This window comes from Capsicum annuum, chromosome 9, assembly GCF_002878395.1.
Source record: "Capsicum annuum cultivar UCD-10X-F1 chromosome 9, UCD10Xv1.1, whole genome shotgun sequence".
Taxonomy (NCBI): domain Eukaryota; kingdom Viridiplantae; phylum Streptophyta; class Magnoliopsida; order Solanales; family Solanaceae; genus Capsicum; species Capsicum annuum.
The window spans coordinates 116752373-116766875 of record NC_061119.1 but is presented as its reverse complement, the minus strand read 5'-3'; positions in this window follow the sequence as shown (position 1 = coordinate 116766875).

The following is a 14503-nucleotide window of genomic DNA, read 5'->3' as shown; positions in this document are numbered from 1 at the left end:
TGAAATGATTGATATTTTTCTGCAAGCATAAGAACCTGATTATATTCATTATTTTCTCTCTACTATCAAAAGCACATTTGGCAAAGTTATCAAAGTTGGAGAGATGGTAGAAATGGAATCAAGTCAGAAAAGATCATCAGCCAGGCCACTTTGAAAGCAACAACACAGGCAATTCAAAGTGGTGCAGGAAGTTTCGTGGGAAAGAAAATAAAAGAGGATGTAGCAACTGTCGTGACAGGTCCACGACAAAATTAGAGAGGTGCGCATCAACCATACGCACAAAATCCATTATATTTCATTCCATTCCCCTAATATCCTATTTACAATGCACAACCATATGCTCGGGCTCCTTCTTACACGCAGTGGCATGCACCAGTAATCCAAAATCATCCAATAGCCCCGCAAGTTCAAAGAGGTCCTCCTAGGTTTAATTTTTCAGCCTAGAGCAGAATTCAAAAGCGATAACATGGTAAAAGATAATTTTACTCCTATTGGAATATCTTACACCAGTTTATTTTATAGGCTGAGAAAAATAAATGTTCTAAACCCAATTGAGAGAAGGATCTCGAATCCTCCTCCAAAGAACTTGGACTATTCTAGAAGATGTGAATAATGTTCTGATGCCCCTGGGAACGACACAGAGAAATATTGGTATCTGAAAAGAGCCATTCAAGAGTTGATTAATATCCAATAGATTATGGTAGAAAGTCCAGACGCTCTAAATGTCAATCAAATTCCACTGCCAGATCATAATGAAACAAACATGCTCGAAATAATACTCAGTGGTTAAGATTCTATGATTTTCTTTAAATCGATCATTAAAATTAAAACTAATTCAAAAAAATTAGCAAATGTTGTAGATTTAACAAAAGAAAAGCCTGCAGAAGCAGAGGTGGTGATAACAAAACCTAAATCATCAAATGTTCCCTTGGTGGTGGGGAAAGAGATTTCAAAAAATATTGGGTCAAGTCAAATAAATCCAAAATTCATTATTCCTGAAAGATCCAGTAAGCCTCTTTTAATCATAAAAGGAGCTCCCATAGCTCCTATTGTTATTAAACCAGTGTCACAGCTGCCTATGGTTGATACCAAGGCAGTCTCTTGGAATTATGATTGTGTTATGGTAATGCACAAGGGGAAAGAAGTGACTAAAGATGTAGATGAAGTAGGGAGATTAACTCAATCTGGAAGATGTTATGCTCCAGTAGAGTTAAGAAAGAACAAATAAGGCGGTGAAAAATGAATGACTATCAAGAAACCTATCACTGATGAAGAAGCTGAAGAATTTTTAAAGAAAATGAAATTGTCAGAATATTCTGTTGTAGAATAGTTGAAGAAGACACCAACACAGATTTATTTATTGTCTTTATTAACACATTCAGAGGAACACCACAAGGATATAATGAAGATTCTTAATGAAGCATGTGTTCCCAGTGAGATTAGAGTAAATCAGCTGGAAAAAGTGATTGGAAGGATCCTTGAAGAAAATAAAATTACTTTCTCAGATGATGAATTACCTATGGAAGGTACTGAGCATAACAAAGGTCTGTACATTTCTGTGAAATGTGAACATTCCATCATCACTCGGGTGTTAGTTGATGGAGGATCAGGCGCTAACATTTGTCCTATGTCAACTTTTCAAAAGTTGAATGTGAATGTGAAAAAGATCTGACCTAATAATGTATGCGTCAAAGGTTTTGATGGATAAAAAACTGATGCCATTGGTGAAATAGAGTTCATATTGACAATTGGACCTGTAGAGTTTGCTATGGATTTCCAAGTGCTGAATATTGAAACTTCATATAATATGTTATTGGGAAGGCCATAGATTCATAGGGCTAAAGCAGTCACATCAACATTGCACCAAATGGTCAAATTTGAACACGATAGGTAAGAAATAATTGTTCATGTTGAAGGAGATTTATCCATGTATAAAGACTACTTTATTTCCTCCATTGAAGAAGATGCTGCAGATAATGTGTTGATTCATCAAGCTTCTGAGGTAGTGACTGTTGAGCATATCCTCGAGGGAAATCTCATCGCAAGACCACAATTGTCCTCTGCATCTGTTATGGTAGTGAATGAAATGTTAAAGCATGGTTTTGAACCAGGAAAAGGTCTAGGGATATTTTTCCAAGGCATAGTTTATTCAGTAAACCTCCATGAGAACCTTGGTACTTTTGGTTTAGGATACGTGCCCACTGTTGAAGATATAAAGAAGGCTAAAAAGCATAAGAAAGAGTCATGGACACTTACCAAGACGATATCACCACTTTACAAGTCTTTTAGCAAAGTCAATGATGTTGGGTCCTCCAAGTTACTTGTTGCAGAATCAATGAATGATGATTATACAGAGTTGATTGGCCTTTTTTAGAATATGTTTATTAAAGTTGATATGGTTGAAATTGGGGAAGGTACCAGCAATACAGATATGCAGTTTGTCAGCCCTGATGTCTAGCTTAACAATTAGGAGGCCACTCATCTCCCTATTATAAATGAGTTTTGGTAGTTTGTTTGTTTTTCTTACAGTCTTAGTAGTTTGTTTATTTTTACTTCTATAATTTGAATCATTCTAGGATTGTAATTCAAAACTTTAAACTTGGTATTTTAGGTTAAAACTCTTTCTATCTATGTTTTTAATAAAGCATAGTTTTCCTTTATTTTATTTTGAGTCTGATTTCTATTTATTTATTTTCTATCATATAGTTCTTTCTATGCCAATTCTAATGATATGACATGCATGAAGAATTGTCAACCAGATTTAAAAACCTAATCTAATTATGAAATAATTAATAAAGAAGTTAAATACGATAAAGGAGAAGCATTTGAGGATATAAGCAAAGATTTTAAACAGTTTAAGAATAAGACAAATCCCAATTTGGAAGAAATTGAGGCAATCAATTTAGGAGATCATGAAAATATTAGGGAGACTAAGATAAGTGTACATGTTCAACCAAAATAAAATAAAGCTATAATTGAAGCTTTGCATGAGTATAAAGACATCTTTGTGTGGTCTTATGATGATATTCCCTGTTTGACCACTAATTTGGTAGTTCACAAGTTGCCAATTGATCCTACTTTTCCTCCTGTCAAGCAAAAGTTAAGAAAGCTCATAACTGATATGAGTGTAAAAAATTAAAGAGGAAATCAAGAAGCAACTTGAGGCTAAAGTCATTCGAGTGACCCAGTATCCTATTTGGTTGGCAAATATTGTCCCTGTTCCAAAGAAGGATGGCAAAGTTCAGATGTGTGTTGATTATCGTGATCTAAATAAGGCAAGTTTGAAAGATAATTTTTCACTTCCCAATATCTATATTTTGTTGGACAATTGTTCCAAACATGATCTTGCATCTTTTGTGGATTGTTGTGCGAGGTATCACCAGATCATTATGGATCCAGAAAATGCGAAAAAACATCATTTATTACATCATGGGGGACATATTGTTATCGAGTTATGCCTTTTGGACTAAATAATGCTGGGGACACTTACATGAGTACAATGACCATAATGTTTCATGACATGATGCACAAAGAGATTAAAGTTTATGTGGACAACGTAATCATTAAGTCGAGAGAGCAATCTGATTATGTCAAAGATTTGAGAAAATTCTTTGAAAGGCTTCGGAGGTATGATCTCAAACTTAACCCAACAAAATGTGTATTTGGAGTTCCATCAGGAAAACTCTTGGGTTTTATAGTCAGTCGACGTGGCATTGAGTTAGATCCTTCAAAAATAAAAGCTATTCAAGATCTGCCTCCACCAAAAAATAAAATAGAGGTGATAAGCTTACTTGGAAGGTTGAATTATATCAGTAGATTCATTGCGTAGCTTACAACAACCTGTGAGCCAATATTCAGGTTGTTAAAGAAGAATGCTAAAGTTGAATGGACTGAAGAATGTCAAGAGGCATTTGACAGAATTAAGAGATACTTGTCAAATCCACCTATTTTGGTTCCTCCAAAGCCAGGCAGACCTTTGATATTATATATATATCAGTGTTAAATAATTCTTTCAGCTGTGTATTGGGTCAACATGATGTTACAGGCAAAAAAAAACAGGCCATATACTACCTTAGCAAAAAGTTTACCACTTATGAGACTAAGTACACTCTTCTTGAAAAGACTTGTTGCGCTTTAACTTGGGTAGCACAAAAGCTGAAACATTACTTGTCATCTTATACTACTTACCTTATCTCTTGTATGGATCCTCTAAAATATATTTTTCAGAAGCCTATGCCTACAGGCAAACTCACAAAATGGCATATGTTACTCATATAATTTGATATTGTCTATGTGACATGAACTACAATACAAGCTCAAGCTATAGCAGATCATTTGGCTGAAAATCCTATAGATGAGGAGTATGAGCCATTGAAGACTTATTTTCCAAATGAAGAGGTATTGTATGTTGATGAGTTTGTTTCTGAAGATTGCCATTCAAGTTGGAAGTTGTTCTTTGATGGAACTACTAATGTAAAAGGAGTGGGGATAGGAGCGGTTCTTATTTCTGAATCAGGAAAATATTATCCTATAACAGCCCAACTTTGATTCTACTGTACCAATAATATGGCAGAATACGAAGCTTACATCTGAGATTGAGATTAGCCATTGACATGGGGATCCAAGAACTGTTGGTATTAGGAGATTCAGATTTATTAGTTCACCAAATCCAAGGAGATTAGGAGACTCGTGATTCGAAAATCCTACCATATAGAGGTTGTTTGCAAGATCTTTGTCAACGATTTGTATCAATAAAGTTAAAACACATTCCCAGAGCTCATAATGAGATTTTTTATGCTTTGGCGACCTTATCTTCAATGCTTCAACATCCTAATAAAACTTATATTGATCCTTTGCATATACAGATTCATGATCAACATACATATTGAAATATGGTTGAGGAAGAACTTGATGGGGAACCATAGTTCCATGATATCAAAGAATATATTCAGATTGGAAAATATCCTATACATGTCGATGGTAACCAAAAGAGAACCATTCGACATTTGTCTAGTGGATTTTTCTTAAGTGAAGAAATCTTGTATAAGAGGACTCCTGATTTAGGACTTCTGAGGTGTGTAGATGCTAAAAAAACTTCAAAAATCATAACTGAAGTACATTCTGGGATTTGTGGACCACACATGAGTGGGTATGTTTTGGAAAATAAAATACTCCGAGCAGGTTATTATTGGCTCACCATGGAGCGAGATTCCATCAATTTCGTTCGTAAATGTCATGAATGTCAGGTACACAGAGACTTGATACATTTCCCTCCATCTAAGTTGCATACAATGACTGCTCCATAGCCTTTTGTGGCTTGGGGAATGGACTTAATTAGACCAATTGAACCAAAGACCTCGAATGGACACAGGTACATCTTGGTAGCCATTGATTATTTCATGAAGTGGGTGGAAGCAGCGACTTTTAAGTCAGTGACCAAGAAAGTGGTGGTTGATTTTATTCACTCCTACATCATTTGTCAGTTTGGCATTCCAAAGATAATTATCACAGATAATACTGCGAATCTCAATAGCTATCTGATACAAGAAATGTGCTAGCAATTTAAGATTATGCATCAGAATTCAGCTCCTTATCGTCCAAAGATAAATGGACCTGTAGAAGCTGCCAACAAGAATTTAAAGAAAATACTTCGTAAGATGGTGCAGGGTTCCCGATAATGGCATGAAAAGTTTCCTTTTGCTCTGTTAGGTTATCTACTATATTTTAGACTTCAATTAGTGCAACTCCTTACTTATTACTGTACGAAACTGAAGCAGTTATACCTATAGAGATTGAAATTCCTTCTCTCTGAGTAGTTGTAGAAGCTGAAATTGATGATGACTAATGGGTCAAGATTCGTTTAGAGCAATTAAGCTTGATTGATGAGAAAAAATTAACATCAGTATGTCATGGACAACTATATCAGAAGAGAATGGTACGAGCATATAACAAAAGGAACGTCACAGACATTTTGAAGTTGGTCAGTTAGTACTAAGACGCATCCTGCCCCATCAGATTAAAGCCAAAGGAAAATTTTTTCCTAATTGGCTTGGACCATTCATAGTGAAGAAAGTGTTACCTAATGGCGCATTATGTCTGACTGATATAGAAAGCAAAAGGGAAGGAATGCCAGTCAATGCTGATGCAGTTAAAAGATATTATGTATGATATTCATGTACAATTATGTTATGTATGTTTTGTACTTACATTTTTAAAGATTTGAAATGATGAAGGCATTTTGTTCTACTATTCGAATAATATATCAACCTTTGCTTACCCCTTTAAGCTTTTATTTTTCTTTGTACCCCTCTTTTGGAATCAAATTAAAGTTAGGAAATTGAAAAAAAAAAGTTGAAAAAAAACCAATCAAAAATTCAAAATCAAACAAAAGAATGATGTTGCATGAACTACGTTTGACCTGATTCTTGCTATGACAAGATACATAGGTATCCCTACTCCGGGGTTCGATCTAACTAGAAGAAAATTCAAATTACCCAGAATAAAATTGGGGCAAAAACTTATTTTATTAAAAGAATCGATTCCAAAAGTTGTATGTTTCACCCAATGTTATATAAATTTTTGAGCCTCATGCCGACCTTTTTTTTTAATCCTATCCAAAAGTCAAGTTGCAACCAAAGAAAGACCTTCGGATCAATCTTTGGGAATGTCAAGGCTAAATATATTATGAGTGCATGATATGTTATATTTTAGGTGTTTATTTAAAAAAAATGAAAAAATAAAAATGAGAGAGTTTTATTGGTGAAAACCCTTTCGGACACCATAAGACTACTGTGAGCTGAGACAGAAATGAAAAGGAGGTAGTATCTTTGGCAAAAACTCATTAAGGTGCCACTAGCCAAAGAAAGGTTGTTATCCAGAAGGAACAAGTTTAAGATTGGCTTAATTTCAAGCTCAATAAGTGAACAAAAGTTGTAATGATTGGTGTGGGTAGATCTAGTTGTTTAATTCAAAATGCATGTCATAATTACCAAAATCGGTTTCCATATTCAAATAAGTTTTCTCTTTGTTTTGAAAAAAAAAATGTCTATTGTCTTTTTTTTATTTTATTTTAATTTTTGATTTTTGTGTCCTTGTCACCAAATGGAAAAAAATTTATTGTCTTTTGAATTAAATTCATGTCAGGTCGAGTGGGGAAAGACTTCAAAACTTGCTACTAACTCTTTTAGTTGTGCAAAGCAAGACAAAAGATCAATACACAAAGATGACATGTTTCTAAAATAAAGAAAGCACTCGAGAATGCTTGTCATCCGATAATTTTTGGGCTCATAAAAATATAAAAGGTGTATTTGAAGCTGAATTTCAAGGCATCATGCAAGAGAAATATGATTTGTGTCAAAATTTTTTAGTAGTTCGAATTTGGGGTCAATACTACAACAAGTCAACAAGACTTGAATAGTTGTAGTTGGGTGCGGATAACTTGAATAGATCTATTTTAATGGATCTATTTTTAGTTATGCGTAGATATTTCTTAACTTCTCTAAATATTTTTATTTTTAGTTTATTGTTCATATCTTGGGGGGTGATTAACTGGTATTTGGTTAAATATTTTACTGTAGTATTCTTTAGTTTTTTCTCTTAGTCTTTGTAATTCTTCTATATTTATTTTAAGGTATTCTAAGTATTCTATATCTTTTGTTCTAAAATATTCGATTAAATTCTCTTTCATAAGCATTTCTTCTAATCTTATTTCTTCCATATTTTCTCTTCAATATTTTAAATATTCATAGTCTATCATTTTATCCTGTAGTAATTGTAGATTTACAAATTTCTGTATAATAATTTATCCTAATTGTACTATAATGTATATCTAATTTATTATCTTGTGTTGTTCTTCTTGTAGCGAGTTTTTAAATTATATAAACTATCACATATACTTTTTCCTAAATTTTCTAGGGTCTCTTCTATCCATATTAATTTTTCTTTTAGGTTCTCCATTATTTCTCTAATTCGGTTTCTATAATTAATTTCTTCATTTAGATTATCTTGATTTTCTCTAGTTGTTCTAATATATTCTAACATTTCTTAATCTTAATAATATCCATCTGGGTAATTATCCAGGTATAGTTGTTCTATCCAATTTATAATTTCAATTTCATAGTCTAGTACTGTTTCTAATATTATTCTCTTAATATCTATAATTTCTATATCTCTAAGTATATATTAAGATTATCTGTCATTTAAAATTGGTTAAATACTTTATTATAATATTTTTTAGTTGTTTGTTTTAATCTCATTAATTCTTCTATATTTTCACTAAGAAATTGTATATATTTTATATCTATTTTCCAAAATTCTAAATATACATAATTTATCATAGTTAGTGTGTGGGTTTGGTAGGTAAGTATTTATAAGAGTATTAGGTAGGTGTGGTATATAGTTAATTCTAGTCATAAAATATCTATCAAATATTTTTTTCAATATGATTTTTCTTATATCTACTATTTCTATATCCTTAAGTACATATAAAATGAGTATTTTAAATTTATCTACCATTTCGTCAGATAAATTAGTATTCATTTTTCATATGAAGTTTTTTCAAAATATTTCCTTCAATCATGAACATAACAAAATATGATCACTTTAGATTGCTATATACTAGATTATTCTTAAATAACATATTCTTCGATCACTATTAGCATGGTAATCTAGACACTTTTCCCTTAAACAGCGCCTCTACTCTGGTTACTCCCCTATCCCGGCTTTCTTGCCTCACCGGTTTCACCTTTAGGATGGCATAGTTCTTAGGGATTTTTTTCCTTTTCTACTTTGCTAATAAACTTCTTAACATGCTATTTTTCGAATAATTCTACTATAAAGCAACTAACATGAACTTATTTTATAATATTATGATTGTTAGGAATTTATGAATTTAGCTATTCATAATAGTAAATGAATATACCTGTTCTGGTAGGTTTGATAATTCTAAGCCTTGTTCTTCCATAGATTTTTCCATTGAAATATACCTGTTTTTTAAATAATCAAAATATTTGTTGTAGACAAGAGAGAGTTTTTTTGCTTCAACGCATGAAGGGTTGCTTCTTTCTGCCTTTGATGCCTTCATTTATAATGGATAATTTACATAGTTTTTCGTACTAATATTTTACACGTTTCTAAAACTTTAAACAAAATCTAGTCCTATCTTTTTACAAAGTCTTCCTAACCTAATTATTTCCCTGACATAATTTACATAAAAGTCTTTACATAAAGACTTTAATATCTAACTATAAAACAAAAATCATAAATACTTCTGGCTTAAAAAGTCAAAAAGTCTAATCTATCTAAAGACTTTATAAACTTTATACATAAGTTTTACGTAAAATTGTGAAAGTTTATTACATGCCGCTTTCACAATTTAATAGCTTGTCTTTTATCTCCATTACTGTTTCCGTTGATATCTTCTTGTCGTTATTTGTTGCTTTTCTATATTATTTCCAGCTGGCTTGCTTATCTTTTTGATTTTTTTATTTTATTCTAGCCGAACTTCTGGGATAATATTATCTTCTCCATTACATCTCAAACATTGATGATCTGAATATTTGTGTCCAATTATCTTGCAATATCTTGTCAATAATCTGTCTGAAATAAATCCTCTCTTAATTGCCCTTGCACTAGATTATTTTTCTGGGTTAAGTAATGTCATTATCCATTGTCTAACATCTTTCATATCTGTTTGTCGTAGTTCTTTTGAATTTGAATAAATCATCTAATGGTCTCTTGAAAAATAGCTTCATATTCAGTTTCAATTGATATAATTGTTTGCTAGTTCTTGAATAATTGTAGCTAGTCCAATAAGTCGTTTGTTTGCATAAAAATAAGGTAACTCGATTCTGGGTATCTCTAGCTGCTGCACAATATCTTCTGGTATAATCATATCTCTGGTTAATCTTATTTTTACAACTTGTATAACTGGTTTTACCTCATCATATAATATCTCTGCTGGTGTAGTATAACACTTTATATAAAATAGATTTCTTTTGGTTACTCTTTTATAGGTGTTGAATATTTTTTATAATTCTTCCATAGTTGATAGTTCTTCTCCATCTTGGGTGTATATGGTACTTAATAATTCATAATCAAAATAAGTTTTTATTAAGCTTGGGTTGGTTTTGGGTAGTGCAATTAGCTTGTTGTGACCTTGTAATCTTTGGGTTATATAGTTTGTGTTGGGTTCTTTGATATCTGTAGCTCTAGGGTAAAGGTTTAGAAAAGTTTGTACTCAGTAGATATTTTCTATGTATTTTTGGGTTGTATAGTTATAAACTTTTTTATCTTGGTTCAAACTATCTTGATATGTGGTAATTTGTGGGGGTATGTTCAAGAGGTCTTTTTGTATTTTTGGTGTAAATGGTTTTTCAAATATCTTATTTAAGTTCATATTCTTGTATCTTTGTCCAATAACTCCTTTGCTTGTACCTGCAATTGTAGATTGATAAACGTTATGGGTTTTACGGAGTGTCCCAACGTCTCCTTCTAGCTCTGGAATTTTAATGTATTCCGATCGACATAGCTCTGTGCTACAGACTTCAGTTTAACTTCATTAGTCTTTAGCTTTTCTATTTCATTACCCATACTATCCACTTTCATTGAAAGTGTAGTTAGGGTTTTGAATATCTTTTCTAAAGCATCATCTTCTATTATATCAGTCTGTGTAGCTTTGTCTTGATATGTAATCTGCAATAACGTTTTTATTAGTACTAATTACTTCAATTGTAAATGTAAAATTTAATATATTCAATACTAGTCTCCGAATCTCTTTTGTTATAACTGAATTTTGTATTTTCTTTGTTAGCCACTAACGTACCTGTGTATTATCTGTTCGTACAATAAACTTGTTATATACAATATATGGCTCAAATGCTAATAAGCATTTATATAATGAACATAATTCTTTTCTATTTATTTTCCATTTTATTTCTGTTTCATTAAACGTTCCTGAATAATATCTACAATGATGTTCTATTTTTTCATTTTCGTACCTATATTTAAGTACTCCTCCATAACTATATTAACTAGCATCTGCTTCTACTATATATATAAATTTTCTATTTTCGTCTGAAAATTGTAATTTTGGTAATTCCTTACAAAGTGTTTTTATTTTCTGGACTTTTTTTTTATGTTCTTCATTATAATTATATTCTACATCCTTTTTAAATTTTTTTGTAAAGGCTTTAGATTTTCTGCTAGTTTTGGTATATATTCCCTTACTTGGTTTACTAATCCCAAAAATGATTGTAATTTCTTTTTTGTATCTAATTTTTCTTTCAAATTTATTATTTTTTGTACTATATGTTGTTGCATTTTTACTCCACTTTTATCTATTTGTATTCCTAAAAATTCTATCTGTTTTTTCATAATTTCAGCTTTCTTTTCACTTAAACTTATTTCTGATTTTTCTATTATATCTGTAAATTGTTCTAATAATTTTAAATGTTCTTCTTTGGTTTTTGTATATAATAGTATATCATCTATATATACTATACAATTAGGTAATTGTTTAAAATAACTATCCATAAGATGTTGATATCTACCTGGTGCATTTTTATATCCAAATGGTAGTACATTCCATTCATAAAATCCTTGTGGTACCGTAAATGCGGTTAATTCCTTAGATTCTTCTTCTAACTTTAAATGGTACAATCCTGATTTACAATCAAATTTACTAAAGTAATTATATCCTTGTATTTGTCTTATTTTTAATATCTTATTTGGTATTGAGTAATTATATGTCATAGTTTTTGCATTTAAATTTCTATAATCAATAACCATTCTACTTTTTTCTCTTTTTTGTTCACTATGTTTATTTACTATAAATGCTGGACTATTGTGTTTACTATTACTTTTTTGTATTAATTGTTTTTCTAATAATTCATCTTTATGCATTTTAAATTCTTTTAAATCGTCAAAATTATATGTTAATGGTTTTTGAGTTATTATGTTATTTTTATCTATTAATTCAATTTTTATAGTAGTTTTATCTTTTTTCTATCCCTTTAATGGATCTTAACTATATAATTGTTCTAATTTTTTCTTAATTATTTCTATCTTATTTATTGAAAATTTAGTTATTTCCTTTTTATTTATTGAAAATACGACCAGTTCTATTGTATCTTCAGTATTTTTTATATTTTCTAATTTTTGTGTAATTTTTTCACTTCCTTCTATTCAATCAGTTTTCTTTCTTATTTTATTAGTAACTCTTTTTGCTCTTACTTTCTGTTTACATGGTGTTATAAACCACCAATCCATTTTAGTTATTATATGTGGGTATAATTTATCTAAAAACGGTATTCCTAAAAGTATATCTTTTGATGTTAGCTCATAATTATAGATTTCTTTTATTGTTAATATTTTATCCCATACTTGTGTTTTTACATTCTTAGCTTTATAAGTAATTAAGTTTCCTTCGTTATTAAATCTTTTAACTATTATTGGTATTTTTAATTTATCCCATTTACTTTCTGGTAAACAATTATATCTACATAAATTAACTTCTGCTCCTGTATCTATCATAGGCGTATAATATCTACTGTAATACCCTTCTACTAATATCTTCATTAATACATATATTTTCATATCATGTTAAAGCTCTTCTTAAGAATAATTTCTCTATGTTATATGTTATAGATATTTGTGTATGCTCTATATTATATGGTTTTACTTGTTCTAGCCATTTTATTCCTAATAATATGTCTGTTTTTTGCATTTCTTCCTTTATTTCAAATTCTATTTTTATTTTTCTAACTCCTATTATTATTTTTTTTCTGCTATATTTTTAGTGTTTATTAAGCTTCTTGGTAGATCTGGGCATATATTATTGTCAGATTTTATTTCCTCATTTTTTACTAGATATTTTGCTATATAATTTTCTTCTTGTCCTGTATTTAAGAGTATTAAATATTCTTTTTCATTTATTATTCCTGTTATGTAATATTGGTTTAAATTAGTTTTTAAACTTGTTTCATAACTTGTTCTTTTTGATGAACTTGATGATTCTGGTTTTTCATAAGCTATTCTTTTTGTTGTACTTATTCTATCATTTATTATTTCTAAATTTTTTTCTATATTCTGGTTCGAAAGGACTTTCTATTTGTATTTTGTTAATTTTATTTTTTTCATTATTTTATGTTTTGTTGTCAATACATATAGATTTTTACATTTTATTGTAAATATTTTACTTCCTGGGGTTAGTTCTACTCCTGATATTTTCCAATATAATACTAGTGATTTATCTATATTTTTATCTGTTATTGCTACTGAATAATTCACACTTATTATAAATTTAAATTTTTGGTATATTAAATTTTCTTTTATGGCAGTTATTATACTTTTTCTATAGGTTTTATAATTCTATCATCTACTAGGTATAATTCTATTGCTATATCTATTCCTTCTCTAAAACATGCTTTTATTAATATCTCTGTTCCTCCAAGGTGCACATATTTTATTGGGTCTTTACTTTTTATATCGTTTATTTCTTTATTAATTATTCTTTTTGTTACTAGTGGTATACTAGCTCTTCCTTTTACATATCTACAATTTATTACATGTTCTTTCTGAGTTACTACGTAGTATTCTTCTTTTCTTCTGCTAAATATATTTTTTATTGTTGGTATTTTAAATATTTTTTCTACACTTAAATCTAATTCTTTTTCCTTTATTTCATCAAATATATGACTGTCAAATATTATTTTTTGATCTGTTCCTTCTTCATTTAAATATTCTTCTTTTGTTATTATTTTTATATCTTCTTCAGTTATTTGGTTTATTCTTATATCTTCTTCAGTCATTTGATTCATCTAATTCACTATCTATTTCATTATCTGTTTCATTCTCTGAAATTTCATATATACTATCTTCACTTTCTAATTCATAATCTATATAATCTATCTGCATATATTCTGCATTTTCTATTTTTATTTCTGATATTTATTTATTTATTGGGGTTTTAGTAATTTACAATCTCTAGCTAAATGTCCTAATTTTCCGCAATTATAACAAGTATATTCTTTTATAGATTTTCTTTTCCTATATGGTCTTTTATGTTTATAATTTTTTACATAATATCTTGTTCTAGGTTTCTTATATTTATATTTTAATTTTTTGTATTTCTTATATTTCTTATGTCTTTTTCTTTTCTTATAATATCTTTCTTCGCATCCAAATTGAGGTGCTATTTTATCTTTGAAACATGCTAAATTTCTTATTAATATTTTTTCTATTTTTATTTCTTCTCTATATTTTTCACATAGGTTTCTATACCATTGTTGTAAAAATTTTATTCTTGCTCCTAGAGTATCTACTATTTTTGCTTCATCCCAACTTTTTATTATTTTTGAACTAAATGGTTCAGGTAATTTACTAAAATATAATTTTCTTATTTCTTTACTTTCTTCTGTATTATATGTTCCTTTATAATAATATTCTTTAAATGAGCAAGTATATTCATCTATGTAACACATATTACATATTGCTAATTTTACTA